Below are 20877 nucleotides of genomic sequence, written 5' to 3'. Positions count from 1 at the left end.
CAGAGATGCTAAACTCCCACAGCTCTGCTGAAACAATAGGGTACTTATTTTAGCTGCCTAAAAATGGAACTGGATGCCTAACTTTAGGCAGTGAAGTTTGAAAATTTTGCCCACCACTACAAGAGACTTCACAAACTTGAAATTAATTATTATTCAGATAATAATAGTTAATTGTTTTAGATTCAATTATTGAATCCCTAAGTAACTTTTCATTACATTTGCTGTAAGATACCACCCCCCTCTCTTTTAAATTAGTGAAATATTTTAAAAGGAAAAAATACAGTAATATACACATCTCATGCCCTGGATATAGTTGTATTTATCTTTGATAATTTCCAAGGGCCCTGATTCATCAAGGTACTTAAAGAGCTGCATAATTTACACACATATTTAATCACTTTCCTGAATCATTATCAAAGTAAGGGAAAAATAAATTAGAGTTCTTTCAAATCTGTAGTTTTTTAGATGCAGCTCTTAAAAGTTCTCCTTTCCTATGCACAACTAAAATGTTAAGTGAGATATTGTAATACTCCCCCAAATTAAATGCACCATGACTGAAGATTTGAAGAAGGCTTTAATTCGCACATTAAACATGGAAGCAGGATTTCAGGTTTGACAGGGTAGGCTTTTGCCTTGTTAATAAGAGCAATTCATACTAAATTGTGAACACATTCCCAAAATATTGACAACTTAGTTTCTTAGAGAACATATTTTATTGGACTATGAAAGAAACATCATGATCCAAGGAAGTTATTAAAAGAAGCTTATATTTATAAAAACAAAAACATGAGAGAGTGAAGCTTCCATATTATGAAGCTATAACAAAACAAAGAAAATTTTCAAATATATAAATTCATGCAATATTTTTCATTTAATTCATTTTGTATAATTGACACCATTTGGGGGCAGGGGTGCAGGGGCATGAGGGGGGGAGTACAGGGCAGGAGTTTGTGAAATTTCCAGAGAATGAAAATAATTGCACATGTGAAAATTCAAAAAATTATACATTTTGGGTGAAAATTCACAAGGTCTTTTACAAAACATCAAGAGAATGAGGATTTGAGAACTCCACAGTATCCAACCATAATTTTCAGATCATTTCTGACATATTATTCTCAATCATGAAATGTATCATCATAGCAGTGTTTCTAAACAGCCACAGAATGGAGTGGACCAAGCTTTCAAACAAACTTCTCTGTGATCATGTGACTATTCATATTCTGTCCATGGGGAACAGCTCGGAAGAAAAGCAAGTGTGGATCTACAAAGTATTCAGGCAGGCCAAAGTCAAACTTAGCAAGAAAAAAAAAAAGTATCTGGATTTCTGATCTCAGATCAAACAAAATTATTCAAAACTTTTCCCCATGTGACAGCCAAAAAAACTTCACTGTGGAAGAGATGCTGCTGGTATCCAACATTCATTTCAACATATATAAGGGCGGAGAAGTATGCATCTGAGGACCAGCCAAGTTCTCAACTTTTACAACATCAGCAAGCCTTTTCCTCTGGCATAAGAACTCAGCTAAAGCTTCCCAGTGGTCTAAGCAATGTGTCCAAATGTTGTGAGGTGCAAAATAGCCTGGGTTATTATTACAAGACCACCACTTTTAATTCTTAGTTTGGATACCAAATCCACAAGTCCTCAGATGGACTCCGAGACATTACTCTTCAGGAAGCTGGATAGTAGAATACATCAGACAGTCAAGAAGTAGTGGATCTCTTGAACTTTACTAGACAACTCTTCCTGGACACCAGCAGCCATGGCATGAATCTTTTGACGGCCTGTGTCATTGGAGAAAGACATTACTTGGATTTGATTGGCGGCAGCATATCTTACTACAATGCTAAGTAAGCCTGTGACACAATGTACTGTCAATATTTTACTCTATCATGTGTGGCTCTGGCTTTTCAGTTTTCACTCTTTGCAATGACACCAGATAAAATGCTCCAAGGTTTACCGGTTCATAGTACTTCCATTTAATAACAGTCTTCTGATTTTGTCAACCTGTAAGCTTTAGCCGAAAGAAGTCAAGTGGTTTGTTATTGAAAGATACATGTTTGTACTCCAAAATAGCATCATCTCATGTATTCCCATGCTAGCACATCACCAGTTTTCTTCTGATACGGTCTATGTGAAGCAAAGCTGAAGATATTTTTGGTCACATTTTCATACTCCTTTTCTTCCAGTTTCAGCTATAACAGTATTATGCTTTACAAACTGAGCCATCCTACATAGCCTCCAAATGTTTGTACTAACACCTGAGGAATCAGTCTGGTTTATTTGTTTTGTTTTAAATAAAGATGCTATTTGACACTTCAAAGCTTACAAATTTATAAATAGCAAAACAACATGGAGGGAAGCAACAGAAACGAAGAGTCACTGGAAATTGCATGTTCCTCACAGAACATAGCATCAAACACCTTGTAAGGGGACTTACCCCCCCCCTCCAAAAAAGCACATGGCTGCTGCTCCTCAAAAGCACCTCATCTATGGTTCTTCAAAGCAGGCACTGCTAGAATCAAGGCAGTGGGTTCAGGATACTTCTGTGAGCCAAGAAAATTGTTTACAGTGAGCTCAGCAAACATCCATGGATAGAAGACCAGACCACCCCACCATCCAACCCTGCCAAATGGCAGTAGCCACCAGGCTCAGAACCAATGCATTCACATGTAGAATATTAAGCAATCATTGCATATCTTGAAATAATGATACAGTATCTCTAGTGTGAGGTCCATGTTATATTGTTACTCTCTGTAGTGCACCATGTGTGTCTAAATGCTAAAAAAAAAGTGTATTTGCTCAATGTCAGTTTGCAAAGTGCAAACTACAGTGTGCCAATATGGTGTGATACTGTTTTGCTCTACAGGCTAAGATGAGGTTAATACACTTTAGTTCCTTCAAATTTTTTTAAACCAGAGTTTTCCAAAAGGATACACTTCCTGGCGTGGCTAGATGATTCTATTAAACATCTGTGTTGGACTATTCCAGGTTCTCTTTATTTTGGTGGATTGTCTGGGAAGATTTTGTGACTGCCCAGATAATGTCTTCACTGCATGAATGTCCACCGGGCCAAATCATCCCCTCCTGTGTGGAATATAACAGAAAGGCCAGGGCTGTGGAGGGCGGAAGAGTGGTGCTGCAAAGGAGGGCTAGTTCCCTTCAGTGTTAAAGGGGGAAGATCCAGGTACACACAGAACCTAACAGGCATGATCTTGGATTAGTCTACTGAGAACTGACCTGTCTTTGAAAATGTAGCCACCTGGCATGTTCCATCATTCATTTCCACACTAAAGAGAGATGGAGCAGTTAATGGCAGAAAGAGAGAGAGATGCCATGAAAATTACAGGCTGTGTAAAAGTTTCTTTGCAAATAACTGTTTGACACCACTAAGAAGTTACATTAAAACTGTTTCAAAGTCTAAAATTAGTTACATTTTAAACTAACTGCATATGCTTTTATTGTCTCTGATCTAAAATATAATCCCAGGCGGCTGTGAGAAGCATGCAAATTACAGAAAGCTAATTTGCTCCAACAGCGACACCTCCCATGTAGTCGGGAGGTCTATTAGAACTAGTGTATTCTCCATTATTTGCATATTAATAGCACCCGCTGAAATACTTTGGGATTTACTTTCCCTGCCAGAAGAGGGACAAAACAAAAAATATATACAGAATTCCTGTGATACAGCTATGATGGGTAATAAACTATCTAGGAGGTGCTAAGAATACTGAATTAATAGTGAGAGGCAGTGGATTAGCACTGCAGATGGCATCTGTGGTTTTTAGATAAACTGTACTGCAAGCAAGTTAGGATTCCCCTTGCTTGAAAAAATAATCCCTTTTTTTGGAAAGTACCGTGTAATTTGAAATCAGTCACTTGGCTCAAAGCTGAGGAATTGAAAAATTTAACTAAAGAAATCCAGACCCTGAAACAAGACAAAACAAACAAACACAACCCCAGAGTTGCCAAAATCAGAACCCCCCAAATGTGGACTCTGATTTAAAATCTACAGAAATCCAGGCCTCTGATATTAGCCAGGCCTGCAAGGCCCCGTTCCTTTGCACATAAAACAAAAATAAATTAAAAACAGCTTGTGATAAATGAAGGGGAGGGAAGTAGCTCCCTGTTACGGACACCCAGCCAGCCAGTTAGCTATAAAATCTCTGTTAGTAGCTGTTCTCTACTTGCTTTACCTGTAAAGGGTTAAAAAAGCCCATAGGTAAAAGGAAGGGAGTGGTTACCTGAGCACAAGAGCCAATGGGAAGGCTAGAACTTTTTAAAATTGGGAAAAAAAACTTTCCCTTTGTCTGTCTGTTGTTGTTCTCTGGAGAGAGGAGACATAGAGCAGGAACAGGGCTGAACTAAGCTGTAGGAAGCTTTAAGCCAGGTATGTAAAACCATCAGATCATGCCTAGAAACTACTTATTTGAAACCCCTAGATATGTAAGTAGATCAGGAAATGTCTAGGAAGATATGATTATCTCTTTTTCCCCCCTTATTGGCTTGTGTACTCCTCTGTGCTAACCCCAAATGCTTTTGTTTTGCTTGTAACCTTTAAGCAGGACCTCAAGAAGGTTATTCTTGATGTTTAATTTTGGTAAGTAGGTTTTTAAAATCTACCAAAAACCTAAGTTCCAGATGTATTTTCTTGCTTTGTGTTTTTTAAAAAAGTAAACCTTTTTTAAAAACAGGATTGGATTTCTGGTGTCCTAAGAGGTTTGTGCATATGTGTTTAATTAGCTCATGGCAACAGCTGATTTCCTTTATTTTCTTTCTCAGTCCTTCCCCGGAGGGGGTGTGTGAAAGGGTTTGAGGGAGGAATTGAGGCACAATTGAGGCACAGGGAGGAATTTCCAAGTGTGCCTTCCTGGGTACAAAGGGTTTTTTTGCACTTGTGTGGTCAGAGAGAAGCTGTGACCTTGGGAGTTTAATACCAGCCTGGAGTGACTAGTATTAATTTTTAGAATCCTTGTGGGCCCCCACCTTCTGCACTCAAAGTGCCAGAGTGGGGAATCAGCCTTGACACAGCTACAGCCTGAGAGTTACTTAATAATCCAACTTCCAGTCTCTACTTATGACCAGTGCCCCCCTTCTGCCTCCTTACCCCTTCTATATAAGGACCCTTCTACATTTTTACAGCTTATCCTCTTTCCAAAAACGGCAATTCCTGCTCCAAAAGGAACATTATCTAGGTATTGTTAACCCTTTCAAGAGCCATAAGAGTCCTATATTTTCCCATTAATGATAAGATGGACAAAAGTCATATACATTTTTTAAAAAACATTTAATTATACACCGATGTTAAACAGGCAATGAGCTGCTGTGGCAGTTAATTACTGCTACCATGCTGAACACGGTAGCATTTTAAATATTTCTGTATTCCAAGACAAAACAAATAAGCTACTAACTTTAAGTTGCTACATTTTCCTCCACTTTTGAAAAAACAGCCAGGAAAGAACATTAGAGTTATGAAATTGATCCACTGAGAGGTGAAGAGCAGATATGCCATCGAATTCACTAAGTGGATCTCTATAGGCTAGCCTGTAACTTTAGAGTCTGCCCCAAGTAAGGGTCAGTGAGTAGCTGTAGCACCCCAGAGAGTCACAGTTCCTTTTCTGCTCCTGCCTGTGGGAGGATATGCTACTTCATCCTTCTTGTGTGCCCAGCTAGCGAGTGGGGGGCAGGGGCAAAACCAGAGCTCCTTTCACTCCCCCCATTCCACCCGTCCTGCCTTGTTCACAGGGAGGGCCATTAGACAAGTAGCCTGTGTTCTCCTCACCACAGAAAAGCACAATCTTTGCAGGGTAACAAGTGGGGGGCCGAGAGGGCTATCTCCGTGCACAGCCAAGTAAGGCCTGTGACAATTTAGCCCTGTGTGAGTTAAAATTACTCAATATGGCCCTCAAGACAGTACAGTGATGGAACCCCTGAAATGTAATGGACAGAAATTCCCTGCTAAGGCACTAATGAATGTTAATTCTCATTAATGTACATGTAATTATTAAATAGAGCACTATGTAATGAGGCTAGTCACCAACTAATAACAGTAGCGGTAGAGGAAGGATGGCCTGAGGAATCAGAAAGGAGGACTAGTTGCAAATAAAACTCTAAGCCTGTAATCATTGCCCGATGATATTTTTCTTGGCCTTACCCAATGATGCCATGGTCAGGAATCTCCAGAGGAAAGGTATACTGTAGTATTTCTCAGAAGCACTGAATGTCTCAGGGTATTGTTAGCTGGAAAGGTATCTCTTCACGTTGAGGGCACTGGTTCAAATCTGGTCAAGGAGTAGGCAGTGACTGAACATTACCACCACCTGACACATGCTCAGTGCCCCATGTAAAATGTTTTTTTTTGAGGGGGGGCCTCCATACGGTTCCTAGTGGGAAAGTGTCCAGCTCACAAAAGCCACCATTGTTAAAGCCACTGTCATTGGCAGTCTGTGTCTCAGAGAAGCCAAGGATTGAAGAAATGTTTTGAATGAACTCTTATAATCAGAAACACTTCACTTCCTTTAGAACAGGGCTGAGACCTACTGGCAGGAAGCTAGGGATAGCTTTGCATTGATACTATCTTCATTGAGCTTTTTCGGTGGATAAAAATTTCCTGTCTCCATTGCTGTCAATCCAGCTTCCAAACCATTTTAAAGTATTTTTCCAAACTTGAAGAGCTATGCATTTTTAATGACAATATTTTTTTAAAAACCACTACCACCCAGGACATTACTCGTTATAACAGATTGAACTGGATGTTCCTTACCTGAAATTTCATGAGCAATTAGCAAACAAAATTATCCACAAAAGCATGTATGTCCTATTATCCTTGCAGTGATTACAGCAGCAGTGATGCTACGAGCTGGCAGTTTTCTATCAAGCAGCCTCCAAAAGTGGGTAATTTTTATTTCTTACATGAAGTTCATGGCAGCCAGTATTTTACCACCTGCATATCCAAAAAAAAAAAAAAAAGCAAGGGAGAAAGGAAGAAGGAAACAATATTCACAACGTGTTTATATTCAAGAAGTGCATGTTTCAGAGAGGGAGGCTGTGATGTGTATATTTGCATTGTCTGTGAAAGAATCCTCAGTGGCAATGCAGCTGGAAAAATAATGGACGATCAGAGGACTGCCTTCAGTGGCAAACTTTCATCTGGTAAGTTACAATTATATTGTAGAAAATAATACCTTAGACTACTACTAATTTGTGAATCCCCGGAAAGGCAGATCACTGATTCCCCATCAGGGCTGCAGAACCTGATCTGTAAAAATTTGGGCCTCAGCAGGAGGTTGTATGTGAGAGTGATTTGCATTTCAATTCTTAGTTCCCCACAATCTTTAAATCTTACTGCAGCACAATGGAAATTCCTGTTCTCAGTGTGCTCAAAATCTACATTCTTTTTTTAAAAAAAATCTTGGCACAATGAAAGTCAATCATTAATGGGAAAGAATGTGGTATTTATGCTCAGATTGTCTCACAATGCACCATTACATCAGATTCTTTCATAATTTTATGGGGGAGCGTGTCCCCTGACACCACCTTCAGGGATTTCACATGGCGCTTGTCGCTATCATTCCACTTCCACAAGCACCACAGCCTTTTCAATTTTTATCTGCCCAGAACCTGGAATATGTTACATTATTTAGTTTCTGTGAGAAGCTTTTCTGTATCAGCCTTCATTTGTAGTGAATTCCTGTTTCCCTGAAAAATGAGCCTGTGAGTGATAGATGGTTAAGGGAATTTCAGGCAGGCCCCCTTTACACGAGACAGCAGAAGCTCTGTTATTCTCTGCCGTTCTTCCTGCTGATGGATGGCACAGCCCGAACTGGTCCCGGGTAAAGCAACTACCAGACTAACATCAATGATGAGACAGTCAAAGACACCCCAAAAGATTCAAAGGTCCACACTGTGAACCCCGTACTTATACTGGTAAGCAAATATCCCCATGAGTAATCTCCCTAACGTCAGTGGGGTCACTTGTATGAGTGCCTGCTCCCCAAAATGAATAAAGCGAGGTTCACAATCTGTCCCTAGGAAATAAGTCACCAAGTCCTCATTGTTCATTTTAGAATCTGAGCTAGACAAAACCTTTGGATGTGATTTTAATGTGCAGTTATTTTAAACTTGGTTGCCAATGATTAATTATTGTTATTATTTGTATTACAATGGTGCCTAGATGCCCCAATCAAGGTTGAGGCCCCTGCATGCTGCAAGGCAATGTATGAATATAAAGAAAGAGACAGTTGTTCTCCTGAACATCTTACAATCTAAATGTCAAAATGAATACTTATTCCTGGTTATTTTGGCAATATATATAATGCTCAAACTCTGCAGTCCATTCCACACAGGTGCAAAACGTCAGCTGACTTCCATGGGAACTCCATGTTTAGCACCTCACGGGAACATAGCCTGAGTCACAAGTGCAGGATTTGGCCTACAGAGAACAGAAGGATATCACAAACCAGCTCTAAAACTTTCTTCAAGTTTAAGAGTTGGCTCCTCCCATTGAGCTTGACGGGAGTCTTCCACTGACTTCAACAGGAACAGACTTTCCTAAATGAAGCACATTGTTTCTATGACATAGAGGATTTTCCATTCTCCCGCTCTATGTTACTATGTTGGTGTCCAGCAAGTTGTTTTGTTGCTGGTGTTTGCCAGGCTGCCGTACTAACAGAAGTTTTGAGATACCTGAAGAAGAGCTCTGTGTGGCTTGAAAGCTTGTCTCTCACCAACAGAAGGCAGACCAATAAAAGCTACTACCTCACCCACCTCTCTCTAACTTTCGTATAAGTAACTCTCTTATAACAAATGGCAAACAAACTTCCATGTTGAAGGGGGATTTTTTCCTTCAGACACATTTCCTGAAAATGGGAATGATGCACAAGGTGACTGTGGGGGCCAAAATGTTTAAAGGTAACTAGTGATTTTGAGTACCTGAATTTTGGGTGTTCAACCTGATGCACCTTAAAAGGCGCTTGGTTTACAAAAAGTGCTGAGCACCCACGCTCTGAAGAGTAGGATCTTTAAAGGTGTCTGAAGTAGGACACATAAAATCACTAGTCACTTTTAAAATCGTGGCTTAAACTCCTTAGTATTTGTTAGGGCTTGTCTACACTGTGTGTTAGTGCACACCAGATTAAGAGTAAATTCTGGTGCGTGATGCCATGTCATATAGCAGCTGGCCTGTGTGGAGCCTGCTAGTGCACACTAAAAGTTTCCAAGTAAGTGCTGATGTAACCCTATTTCAAAGAGTACTATGTCAATGGGGGGAGGGATAGTTCAGTGGTTTGAGCGCTGGTCTGCTAAACCAGGGTTGTGAGTTCAATCCTTGAGGGGGCCATTTAGGGATCTGGGCCAAAAATTGGGGATTGGTCCTGCTTTGAGCAGTGGGTTGGACTAGATAACCTTCTGAGGTCCCTTTTAACCCTGATATTCTATGAATGCAGCATGTAGACAATCCCTAAAGCTCTGCCAGTCCTACACCCATTGCACAGGAAAAGCTGCCATACAAATCAACTGGAACTTTGGCTGAGTGAGGTGTGCAGGATCTGGACCCAGACTAGTGAAGCCAAAATTGATCCTTTCATATTAATGGCACTTGAAGCACTCAGAAGTATAGATCTTAACAACTGCCCTTCAACTTACAGCTCTGGCATTCAAAACATACAACCTATCTGTTTGTACTACATTTCCCTAACAGCTTACATTGCGGCCATGCAGCCAGCAGTTTGCAAAGGTCTCCTAAAATAAGCTTATTTAAAAGAACAAGGTCAATGCCCAACATATGTCAGATTTTATGAGTTGAAATCAAAGAGCTAGTAACAAGTGGAGTATGTCAGAACTCTGTGGGTTTTCCTTGCCAGGTTCTTTCATCAAGCTTGGATTTTAGATGCCAAAAGCAGTAATAACCACATCCTAACTACTTCATTTCTGTATAAAGGTCTATACATCGGCTAGTTAGCCCAATAAAGAAGGCTAACACATAGATAAATGTGTTTGTCTGGACATGCTATTTAGTGTCTATATAAAGTGTATTTTTCTTTTAATGGGACACATGCTGATTCCCTGCTTCAGCCTTAGGCTCTAGTAAAATCAGATTAAAAGCATTAGTAATGTAGTTAATTCCATGCCCACCAAGAAGAAGAAAACATTACAAGGGGGAAAATGGGGATTTAAGGATTTTTTTTAATGTAACGCTCAGGTTGGATCTTTGTTAAAAAGGGTACTGTTTCAAAAGCAAAACTTTTTTCTCAGTTAAGATAAAGCAACTCTGTACAGCATGTTAACCATCTCTTGCAGAGTGATATTTGTGATTTCAATTAAAATATGCTATTGTCACTTTAGCCTCCCTCCTTATATTTTAAATTGATCCTAATGGCTTTGCTTTAAGTGATTTGCGTCCCATAGTGAGTCCCTGTCAGTTACAGTACCTCCCACTATTGCCCTGCTGAATAATCACTATCACATAATCACTTCTTCCTCCTTCTCCCAACATTATTACCCACTCCCGCCCTGATTCTGCATGCTGGTATAGTCTGCAAAGTATACACTCTTTAACATCTGGCTTGTTGCTCTGGCATGTAGTCAGGAACTTAAAAAGAAGGGATAAATGCTGCAGGAAGGAGGCCAAACCAATGGCTCTAAAGGTAGACTTCTATTTTACCATGTCTATTTACGAGAGAGAGAGAGAATTTTTTTCTTGCTACTTGCCATCTCATTTCCAATAAAACAGATTTAACAGTGAAATTTTACTTTGGCAAATATGGTTTCCTGCCCCACTGTTTGTTATGTTTACATTTTCTTACAGGGGCATAAGGAATTATGCCTTTCCATATTCCTCGTTAATGCACTGAGGGCAATTGTTCTCCACCAGCGAATATGGGGAGAGTTTAATGCTGATGTTCTGCAGCAGACCTGGAAGATGTGCCATGGCCTTTCACTGCACTCTTCAGCTTTGGTGACCACCTTTCACATGGTCACTGGTGTTAACAGTATCTATGCCAGGGATGTGCACCACAATTTCATTTTCTTTTGTTCTCAAATGAGGATGACCCTGAGCATGAGGAATATTTATACCCATCGGGATTGATTCACCCCTTCTGTCACAGGGGTGTGTGATCTGCACAACCTCAGGCCTACAGAGGGGAAGGCAGATTTCAGTGTCATGTAGGGCTCATTGGAAGCCCTACAGACAGAGGCTGCCTGTCCGGGCACTGAATGAATGCTGTCTGGTGTGCCCTCCTGCTGCAGTCCTCACACCTGCCTCACCCAAGTGGCTTTGCCAAGAGTCAGCTGAAGCAATGGTTGCAGATGACTTGTGCTTCTGCAGCCTGTCCCCACAAGCAGAGACTGTCCACCCTGGCGCCCCCTAAACCAAGCAGTGAATCTAGGTTTTTATGTAAAAACTACTTTAGCTACTGAAAGTAAACAGTTGCATTATGAAGTTAAATTTCACTGATATTCAGTGTAACAAAATGGACAGAGTATAATAGGCCTGTAATGGTATCTCAGATCCAACAACCATCCCCTCCCCCACTCAACAAGCACCACTATATTTCAGAAGGAGGAAGATTTGAATTAAAATCCCCACATACAAGCTCACAATTTTGGTGCTGAGAGGTGACTGCAAAATCAAGGGCTATCTTCAGTTCTTGTTTATTCTGGTTTCTAACACACTTATACAAGGCATAGGTATCTGTGGCAAGTCTGGTTAGTAATACAAGGTGTCCATAATTCCAACTCCTTTGGGGGAGACCACAGCTGGCCAACAGCCCCAGAAGTGGGTGGTGATTAGTGTGGCTAAGGTGGTCTATGTCTTCCACCAACAGAGCTTCCGTGGAGGCTTGGCTAGAAACTGAACCTTCTCTCTCTGGAAAAAAACCCAAAGAGCGGGCAAGGGTATAAATGCTGCCTGCAGCATTACTGTCCACACTGGAGCAGTTAGGGGCAGGTTTCATCCTCCTCCTATGCAAATTCAGCCCCTGGTTCAGTTGCAGTTGTAAAAGAAAGAACTTATATGAGAATAGCTGATCTCATGACATTTTTGTCACTTTGCGACAGTATCTTACAAAAACAGCCAGAGAGGCTTTGGTGCTACCAAACCCAACAGTAGCTCAAGTTTGGGCTTGAACTTGTAGCCTAATAAACACTGCCTGGTTTCTCTGGTCAACTCTGTTCATAGTGCTATCAACAGACATTGTTATATGCATGTCTATTCCATACACAACCAAAAACTATTAAAGTGCAGTATTATCGCACACATATAACTTTCGAGTACATTTAGATTCAACACATTTATGCATAAGAATTTATTTATACATGCAACCTGAACATATGGACATACACAGTAAACCATAAAGCTTTCTGTTCTGCGCTCTTTTGTCTTTTGCCTTTGATGGATCTCATTATTAATTAAAGAATAATTTAGCTTCCATAATTGTTTTCTGCCATACATAATTTCAACCTTTCAATGTCTCTTCAAGTCGGCTTATTAGCCTAAATGCACTCTTTTGTTTTTGTAACTCCATCTATCAAAGCTTGTAAGTGGACAGACTCAGCAGTGTGATGAGTAAGGGGAGAAAAAAAGAAAAAAGAAGTCTCTTTATGTACATTTATGAAATCTACCACCCAGTGACCCCATTCTAAAATTTCCATATTTAAAACAAATGCTACTTTCCCTGCATTCTGTTTATCAGGAACATTTTTTTCTCCTTCAGATTTATTGCTCCTTTTGGTAAGAATTATTGACTGGCTGCTAAATAGATAGCCTCCTTTACCTTAAGAGATGAACTTTTTTCGAACAGCGCACAGAGATGTATTATCAAGACTCAGGGATTCAGAAGAGACTGATCTGTCCTTGTCTAATCAGACTTGATTAATTCAAATCAAACTGTAAACCCCAGTTATACTTGGCTTTAAAATCTCCAGATCAACAATAAATCAGCAATATGAGATGCCATAGGATCAGTTCATACTTAAGCCATCAGATACTTTCATGGAGAAACAGATTTCATGAAACGTTTTGTAGCATTTATTAATATTTTATAGATAGTGGGAGAGGACTATATAGGGGGACACTCTTTGAATGGGGCTTTATATCTGACAATGAGAGATCCATACCAGCTATGGAATTAAGTTTCTTCCAAACTTAAAAATTACTAACCAAAAGGATTGTGAGGATGTGAGGGTGGTTGAAAGTAATATACAGCTGTATTAACAAAGGAGCAGGTATCAAACTATGCAGTGATCTAGACAGAAAATTGAAGTGTTCTCTTCCATACATTTGGCACTGGACACAACAATAAAATAAATATAACAAAATCATCTTGCATTTATCGGTTGATAAAATGTCTTTCATCTCAAATGCTCCCAAAATACTTTTCTAATTTCGTGATGCATTCTACACTCAGTGGTGTGGCATTCTCTCCTGCAGCCTATTCTGTATTTATTCAGATATGCTGTCAGTCCTGACTAGTGTAGAAATCCTACACTACATCCAGACCAGGATGATACAGGTCAGCAGGCTCAATACATCGCAGCGAATTTTACACAGCTGTTTTCCTTAGGAGCACTACACTTGTAATGGTGGTATCATACACTTGCTGTGGATGGCAGCATATGTGCTTGCCATGTTTGGGACCAATCACATCCCTTCCCCCTCAAGCCAGTGCCCTTGTGTTCATTCTACTAACTGTGTATCCATATATGCTTCCATGCTCTTGTTCCATATTTAGATGCCAATTCTTTGCTCACACAGATTGGACATATATTTTGCAATCTTTACTATCTTCCCCCTGTTACAGAACTACGTAGGAGAAGGCAGAATTTAATTCTTTATTAAAAAAAATCACACAAACCACCTCTGAAATATAGCTACCATTGAGTTGTAACATAGCAGCCATTTTTCTATACAGAAAGAGTATCACCACAATTAAGAACAAAACAAGGAAGACTACTTTACCCATCTAAACTAGCAGGGGAAATATATCAAGCATAATGTATAATTGAATTGGAATTTAGCTACAACATCAGAGTAAACAAAGGGATAAAAATTACTTCATGTGATATTTAAGGCCAAATTTTGAAACACAAGGGAACCACAAAAATATGTGCACACTTGAGCATTTGTTTCTGGAAACACAACTACTGCAACTGCACATACAAATTCGCATTGACTATATCCTGATTTGCAGATAAAAACAGTGGCCTATTGCATGTGTAGAGGCGGTATTTCAATGTCTAAATTTCCTTTTCATATGCAACTGGTGCATTTAAACTGAGAAACATGCTGCCACAGTTTCTCTGCTCCAGTACCTGAGACTAAAGCTAATTCAGGTAAATTTAATCCAGCTGCAATCTGTCATGAAACTGCCATGGTTTCAGTATAGACATACCCTAAGGGCTTCTTATTGCACTGACCCATACAAGTACTGACCCAATCCAAGTTCTGAATGATTTGAGGATCTCAATACTAAATGGTGTGGCAGCAAAGAAATAAACAAACTTCAAAACCAAAACAGAATCATACCTTTTTTTAAATTATTTTTAAAAGAGACTTTTATTTTACATTTTTGTCTGATTCAAGTTTTCATAAACTGACACTAATAGGTTACCAGTAACTCAGATGGGGGGCGGGGGAAGGAGATGGGGAGAGAAGAAAGAGATGAATTTGAGCTCTGCCTGAACTGCAAAATTCTGACCCAGATTTTGAGTACCTCATAGTTAGATTCAGGGTTTTGACTGGCCCTCTATATATGTGGCAGCCAGATGTGAAGTTTGGGTGCAGGTTCAGATTCTGATTTCTTCTATAGAAATTTGGTCATATTTAGAACCAGGGTTTTGGCTTGTAAGTGTCAAAATTGTTCTTTAATGATGGAATCCCACCCCAAAGCTGCAGGCATAGCAATCTGTGGGGTAGTTTTTGTTTATTATTTTAATATGACATATTATGACATAGGTATCTTCTAAGTAACTGATACCAATGTCACATGTAGCCAAATTTTCACCTGTATGTTCTATTCCTAGGCTTGCTGTTCCTGCATTACCAAAGGAAGTGTTTGGGGGCCATGATGTTACTGCAATGGAACCTCAGGTGTCATCTCAAGAAGGTGCTGCTAGGTGTGATATCAAGTGACAGTCACCTTCTTCAACAATAGGCCCGGTGAGCAAAATATCTGACATATGTTCAGGTGTCCTAGCACCTCTGATGCAGTTCAGTTCCTCTTTAGCTTTGTGTGCAGCCCTCATTACGCATTTATGGTTTAGCTACTGGCTTAGTATTTAAGATGGTTGTATCTATAAATTCAGTCCACATGGATCAGGGCACTGGATCAGTATCATGAACTGAATTAAATGAAAGAGGATTGTTGACAGCCTAATCTTTTCATAAATCATGATCTTTTGGAAGGTCCCCCTACCCCCGCACCACCACTCTGAAATGTGTGATGTCCTGTCATGATTCCTAAAATGCATGACCATTGACATCTTTCAAAGATAAGCACCTGAGTAATGCCCCCAGGTGCATGGGAAGATAGAGTTCATGTGGCATTTTCAGGGATCAACAAAACAAATTTTTCATCTGTACCCGTTTTACATGAGAGAGAGAATATCTTACAATTGCACCCTCAGAGAGAAGTGACACAGGGAAAGTCTACCTGCTAGTAGTCAGAGCACAAAAGGTGATGGGATGGAAAACAGTTCACCTTCTTAATGCAAGTGGCCTGCAATGTATACATGTGTTGCCTATCTCCTTACTGTTCCCTAACTTAGGGACAGGACTGTTAAGCACCAGTAAGCGCTGCATTGTTCCAGGGTTAAAGCATTCTATGTGGAGCATGGCCCCATAGCTTTGTGCTGGATCCCAGGCCAAGGTTTTATCAGCCTTTAGGATCATAAAGAAAAAACCCTAGCAATGGACAACTCAACTCCTTGGAGAAAGGAGTTATTTCAGGCTGCCAATATTGGTTCTTACACAGATAATAAACTAGACTGGCCTTGATCCTGACATCACCCTTCAATCAAAAACTTTTTCACAAAATGTCACTTTCAAAGTTACAGCTTTAAAAAAAAGTGTTTATAAAAAATTCATGGCCACAATGATCTGATAATGCAGCGTTCTGATACTAGCAGATGTTTTGTCTAACATGTTCCCTGAAGCTGTACTCTGTGCCTTCATATCTTTCATTTCCAGTTGCTATCTGCTGACTGTGGGATGTCATGTACGTACCCTATAGCTATGCGCAGCAATTCGCATCTAACACCGCCGCGCGTAATGAGCTTCACAAGATGCTTGTCGCAATAACTCCGCACTTCCCTAACCATATGGAACACAACACTCTAAAGCCCACAGACACTTTTTTTTATTACAGTTCAGATCCTTAAAACATAATCTGTGTGATGTCTAGTGAACGTACGTGAAGAGCTGCTGAAAACAAAGTTAACACTTGTTCACATCATCTGTTACAAATGTCCAATTTGGGACAATAAATTTCCTTGGAACCTGTTCTTTTGCTGACTCTTTGCTTTATCTTTTTTCACTTTCTCTCACGTCGTTTTTTTTTATGAACTATGCATATGTATTAAATGGGATTTGTTGTCCCTAGATACCAATTTGCATAAAGTGCAAGCCATCATTGGTTGGAGAGAAGCAAATTACTTCTCCGGGAAGATCACACTTTTTTTTTTTTTTTTAATTTTAACAAACCGCAGGCAGAGGCTGTTAACAGCACTTAGCCAGATATGCAAAGAATCACTTCTCTCAAAAGCAGCTTGATCAATGATGGGAAAAGGGAAAAAAAGAAAGGTATTATTCAATTAGGTACAACGTAGAGATGACCTGAAACTGAAACATATGACCCAACCATTCACCTGTGAGTAAGCTGATCTTTCTGATTCCCAGTAAAATATAATCCAAGTGTTTGGCACTCAGATCACAAATCAAAACACCACAGCTGACCAGAGGGTGAAAGAACCTAGCTACCCATTTCTTAAGGTTCCCAATCCAGTTCCATACTTCCAGTGATTTCTTAGCACTTTTACTCATTTGAGCCACGCTCACAGTCCTTCTCTTCCTAATTCATATCCCTTCCCTTCAGCCCTTTGTTCACATTCCCACTTTGATCATGTTTCGAAGAAATGTGTAACCACTTGTTTAACATATCTTCAAAACTTCAAGCTACTTCCCCTAGCCTAGCTTAATTGTACAGGGTCACAGATGTACAGGAGCACTGTTAGGTGAAAGCATTTTGGACTCAGAGCTGTCAACAGAGCCTTGAACAATCACAATCTCTCTTTCCTTTTTCACTCTTGTGGTGCACACCTGTGATATGCTGGCAAGGGTCTTGGTTATAAAAATATGAGAGATTTTCAGGTTCAAATCCAGCCTTGCAAAACCCATTGTGTGTGGGTGTGTGCACAATTAACAAAAAGAAGATATCTAGATATGCACTGAGGTGAAGTGAGAACTCAGTGCCACACGAGAAATATTTGCAAACCACGAGCCAGCCAATATTGAAATGCTTCTGATAAAATAATTTAGGATGAACCTGATGAAATGCCATAAAATTAACGAGATAGAGCTGTGAAGTTTGAATCTACATCTGAACGTCTCAATCATTCATTATTATTTGGGAGTCTCCTATACTATCTCCAAGTGCAATCGAATTTTATTTTAGGGAGTCAACTCTAAATATAAATATAGTGTTTTGTAGGTTAATTGCAAGATCTGTCTGCCATTAAAACATTAATTTGAAGCCTGATTCAAATCCCATCAGTGTCAATGGGAATCTTTCCACTGTCTTTAATGGGCATTGGAGTAGTCATTTAAAAATATTTATGGAGGTCACAGACAACATATGCGGTTGATTGTAGATGTAGTTCAGCTAAGCTGAATAGTGATGGATGGATACTGTAACTGTGGCATCATCTATGAGCACACCATGAATTATGGACCACCAAAAGAACAAGATCTGGATCCTGAGTTTGCGCCCTCATAAGAAAGTTGGTTTTATTCCCTTAGTTTCTTTAGGTTCAGTCCTATTAGACCAGTAGTTCTCAAACTTTTGTACTGGTGACCCATTCCACATAGCAAGCCTCTGAGTAACCCCCCATCCCCCGCCCTTATAAATTAAAAACACTTTATTTAATACCATTAAATTCTGTATGCAAAGCGGGGTTTGGGGTGGAGACTGACAGCTTGCGACCTCCCCCCGTGTAATACCTCATGAACCCCTGAGGGGTCCCGCCCTCTCCGCCCCCATTTGAGAACTCCTGTATTAAACATACAAGGCCAAGGCCTCACATAGTTTTTGTGCTGGGTGAGCATTTGAAGGTAGAACCGCCACCCTGACCCCACAGATTTTCATCTGAAGAATTGTTGGCAACTTTCTGCAAATTGACAATACAACTTATTGCTGCTTTCGCTAGAAAGGAAAAAATGCATTCATACACATCTGTATCATTAATGTATGCTTCTTTGATTCTGTATTTATACTTGGCACATTTCAAAGAAACAAAATAGGTTTTAAAGAAGCTCCTCATTCCCAAATGATTACTAGAGCACAAAAATGTCATGCAAAAATTATCAGGAAAAACTCACAAGAGGGAATTTAGGGATGGCTTTGAAAAATGGGAGCCTTCTATGCTATATTCAAGTGCATTGCCAGTGCCACCCAATGAATTCACTGTATGACCAGGTGAAAATGTGATTGTGACGCTTGCCCTTGCGTGGATAGAAATAAGTGAACTATGACTTTCTAAAGTTTCTAAAGTTTGCTCTTTTAAGAGATAAAAAGGATAAACAGCTTTATCTATCAGTTACTCTCAATACAGTAACTCTTGGAGGCCCTTGCACTCTCGCCTGGTAGTTTAGAAACACACTTAGCAGTTTATTTGTCATATGATTTATATACTGACAGAACTATTCAAAGCAATATGTTACAAAATCAAGGTTTGATAGAACATAGTGTGTGAGGCTGAAGTGTACACCGAGCATTACATAAGAATGGCTATTCTCAGTCCATCTGGTCCAGTATCCTGTCTCTGACAGTGGTCAGTGCCAGATGCTTCAGAAGCAATGAACAGAACAGGGCAATTTTAAGTAATCCATCCTCTGTCATCTAGTCCCAGCTTCTGGCAGTTGGAAGTTTAGTGACATCCAGAGCATGGCCATCTTGCTAGCCACTGATGGACCTAGCCCTCATTAACTTATCTAATTCTTCTTTGTACCCAGTTATACTTTTGGCCTTCACAACATCCCCTGGCAACAAATTGGACAAGTTGACTGTGTGTTGTGTGAACAGAAGAACTTCTTTTTGATTGTTTAAACCTGCTGTCTATTAATTTCATCAGGTGGCCCCCAGTTCTTGTGTTACGTGATGGGGTAAATAACATTTCCTTATTCACTTTCTCCATACCAATCATGGTATAGTAGACCTCTACCATATCTTCTCTTAGTTGCCTCTTTTCCAAGATGAAGAGACCCCGTCTTTTTAATCTCTCCTCATATGGCAGCTGTTCCATAACCCTAATCATTTTCTTGCCTTTCTCTGCACCTTTTTCCAATTCTATTTTTTTTTTCAGATGAGACAACCAGAACTGCATGCAATATTCAAGGTGTGGACATGCCATGGATTTATATAGTAGCATTATGATAGCTTCAGATTGAGTGGATGTTTCAAGGGCACTTTCCATGATAACTCCAAGAGCTCTTTCTTGAGTGATAACAGGTAATTTAGATCTCATCATTTTGTATGTATGGGTGGATTTTTTTTTCTAATTTGCATTACTTTTCACTTATCAACATTGAATTTCATCTGCCATTTTGTCACGCAGTCACCTAGTTTTGTGAGATGCCTTTGTAACTCTTTGCAGTCAGCTTTGGACTTAACCATCTTGAATAATTTCATATAATCTACAAATTTTGCCACCACACTGTTTATCCCTTTTTCAAGATCATTTATGAATATGTACAGCAATGATCCCAGTGCAGAGCTTTGGGGGACACTATTGATCTTTCTGCATTCTGAAAACTGACCTTTTATGCCTACCCTTTGTTTCCGATCTTTTAATCAGTTACTGATCCATGGGCAGACCTTCCCTCTTATACAATGACGGCTTAGTTTGCTTAAGAGTCTTTGGTGAAGGACATTGTCAAAGGCTTTCTAGAAGTCCAAGTACCAAGTACAATATCTACTGGATCACCCTTACCTACATGTTGTTAACTCTCTCAAAGAATTCTACTAGCTTGGTGAGGCATGATTTCCCTTTACAAAAGCCATGTTGACCTTTCCTCAAGAAATCGTGTTTATCTATGTATCTGATAATTTTGTTCTTTACTGTAGTTTCAACCAATTTGCCTGCTACTGAAGTTAGGCTTAATGGCCTATAATTAACAGGATCGCCTCTGGAGCCTAGGTATTACATTAGCTACCCTCCAGTCATCTGGTATAGAGGCCAATTGAAGCAATAGGTTACATACTGCAGTTTGTAGTTCCGCAATTTCATATCTGAGTTCCTTCAGAATGCTTGGGTGAATCCATCCAGTCCTGGTGACTTATTGCTGATTATTTTATTATTGATTATTTTGATTATTTTATCAATTTGTTCCAATATCTCTTGTATTAATGCCTCAGCTGGGACAGCTCCTCAGATTTGTCACCAAAATGAAAGGCCTTGGTGTAGGGATCTTCCCCATATCCTCTGCAGTGAAGATTGATGCAAAGAATTCATTTAGCTTCTCTGCAACATCCTTGTCTTCTTTGAGTGCTCCTTTTGCACCTCAATCATCCAGTGGCCCCACTGTCTCTTTGGTAAGCTTCCTGACTCTGATGTACTTACTTTTTAAAATTATTATTTATTAATTATTATTATTATTTTCTGTTTGG

At 39.7% G+C, this 20877-nt stretch overlaps 1 long non-coding RNA gene across 4 annotated transcripts in view; it reads right to left on the bottom strand.

Annotated features, from left to right (window-relative positions):
• Positions 1-767: 767 nt before the first annotated feature.
• Positions 768-20877, bottom strand: part of LOC311518416 — a 786470-nt gene continuing 766360 nt past the window's right edge. Inside the window, exons 12-15 of one of the 4 annotated variants that reach the window (XR_014710978.1) lie at positions 6762-6941; positions 6153-6279; positions 3239-3288; positions 768-2544 (exon numbers count right to left, since the gene is read on the bottom strand). This is a non-coding gene — a long non-coding RNA (uncharacterized lncRNA). The remainder of the gene's footprint in view (positions 2545-3238; positions 3289-6152; positions 6280-6761; positions 6942-20877) is intronic. The other 3 variants (XR_014710979.1, XR_014710981.1, XR_014710980.1) reach the window with 3 other exon arrangements.

The sequence above is a fragment of the Lepidochelys olivacea genome (assembly GCF_965140295.1).
Source record: "Lepidochelys olivacea isolate rLepOli2 genome assembly, chromosome: 3".
Taxonomy (NCBI): Eukaryota; Metazoa; Chordata; order Testudines; family Cheloniidae; genus Lepidochelys; species Lepidochelys olivacea.
This window is presented reverse-complemented; position numbering and strand designations above follow the sequence as displayed.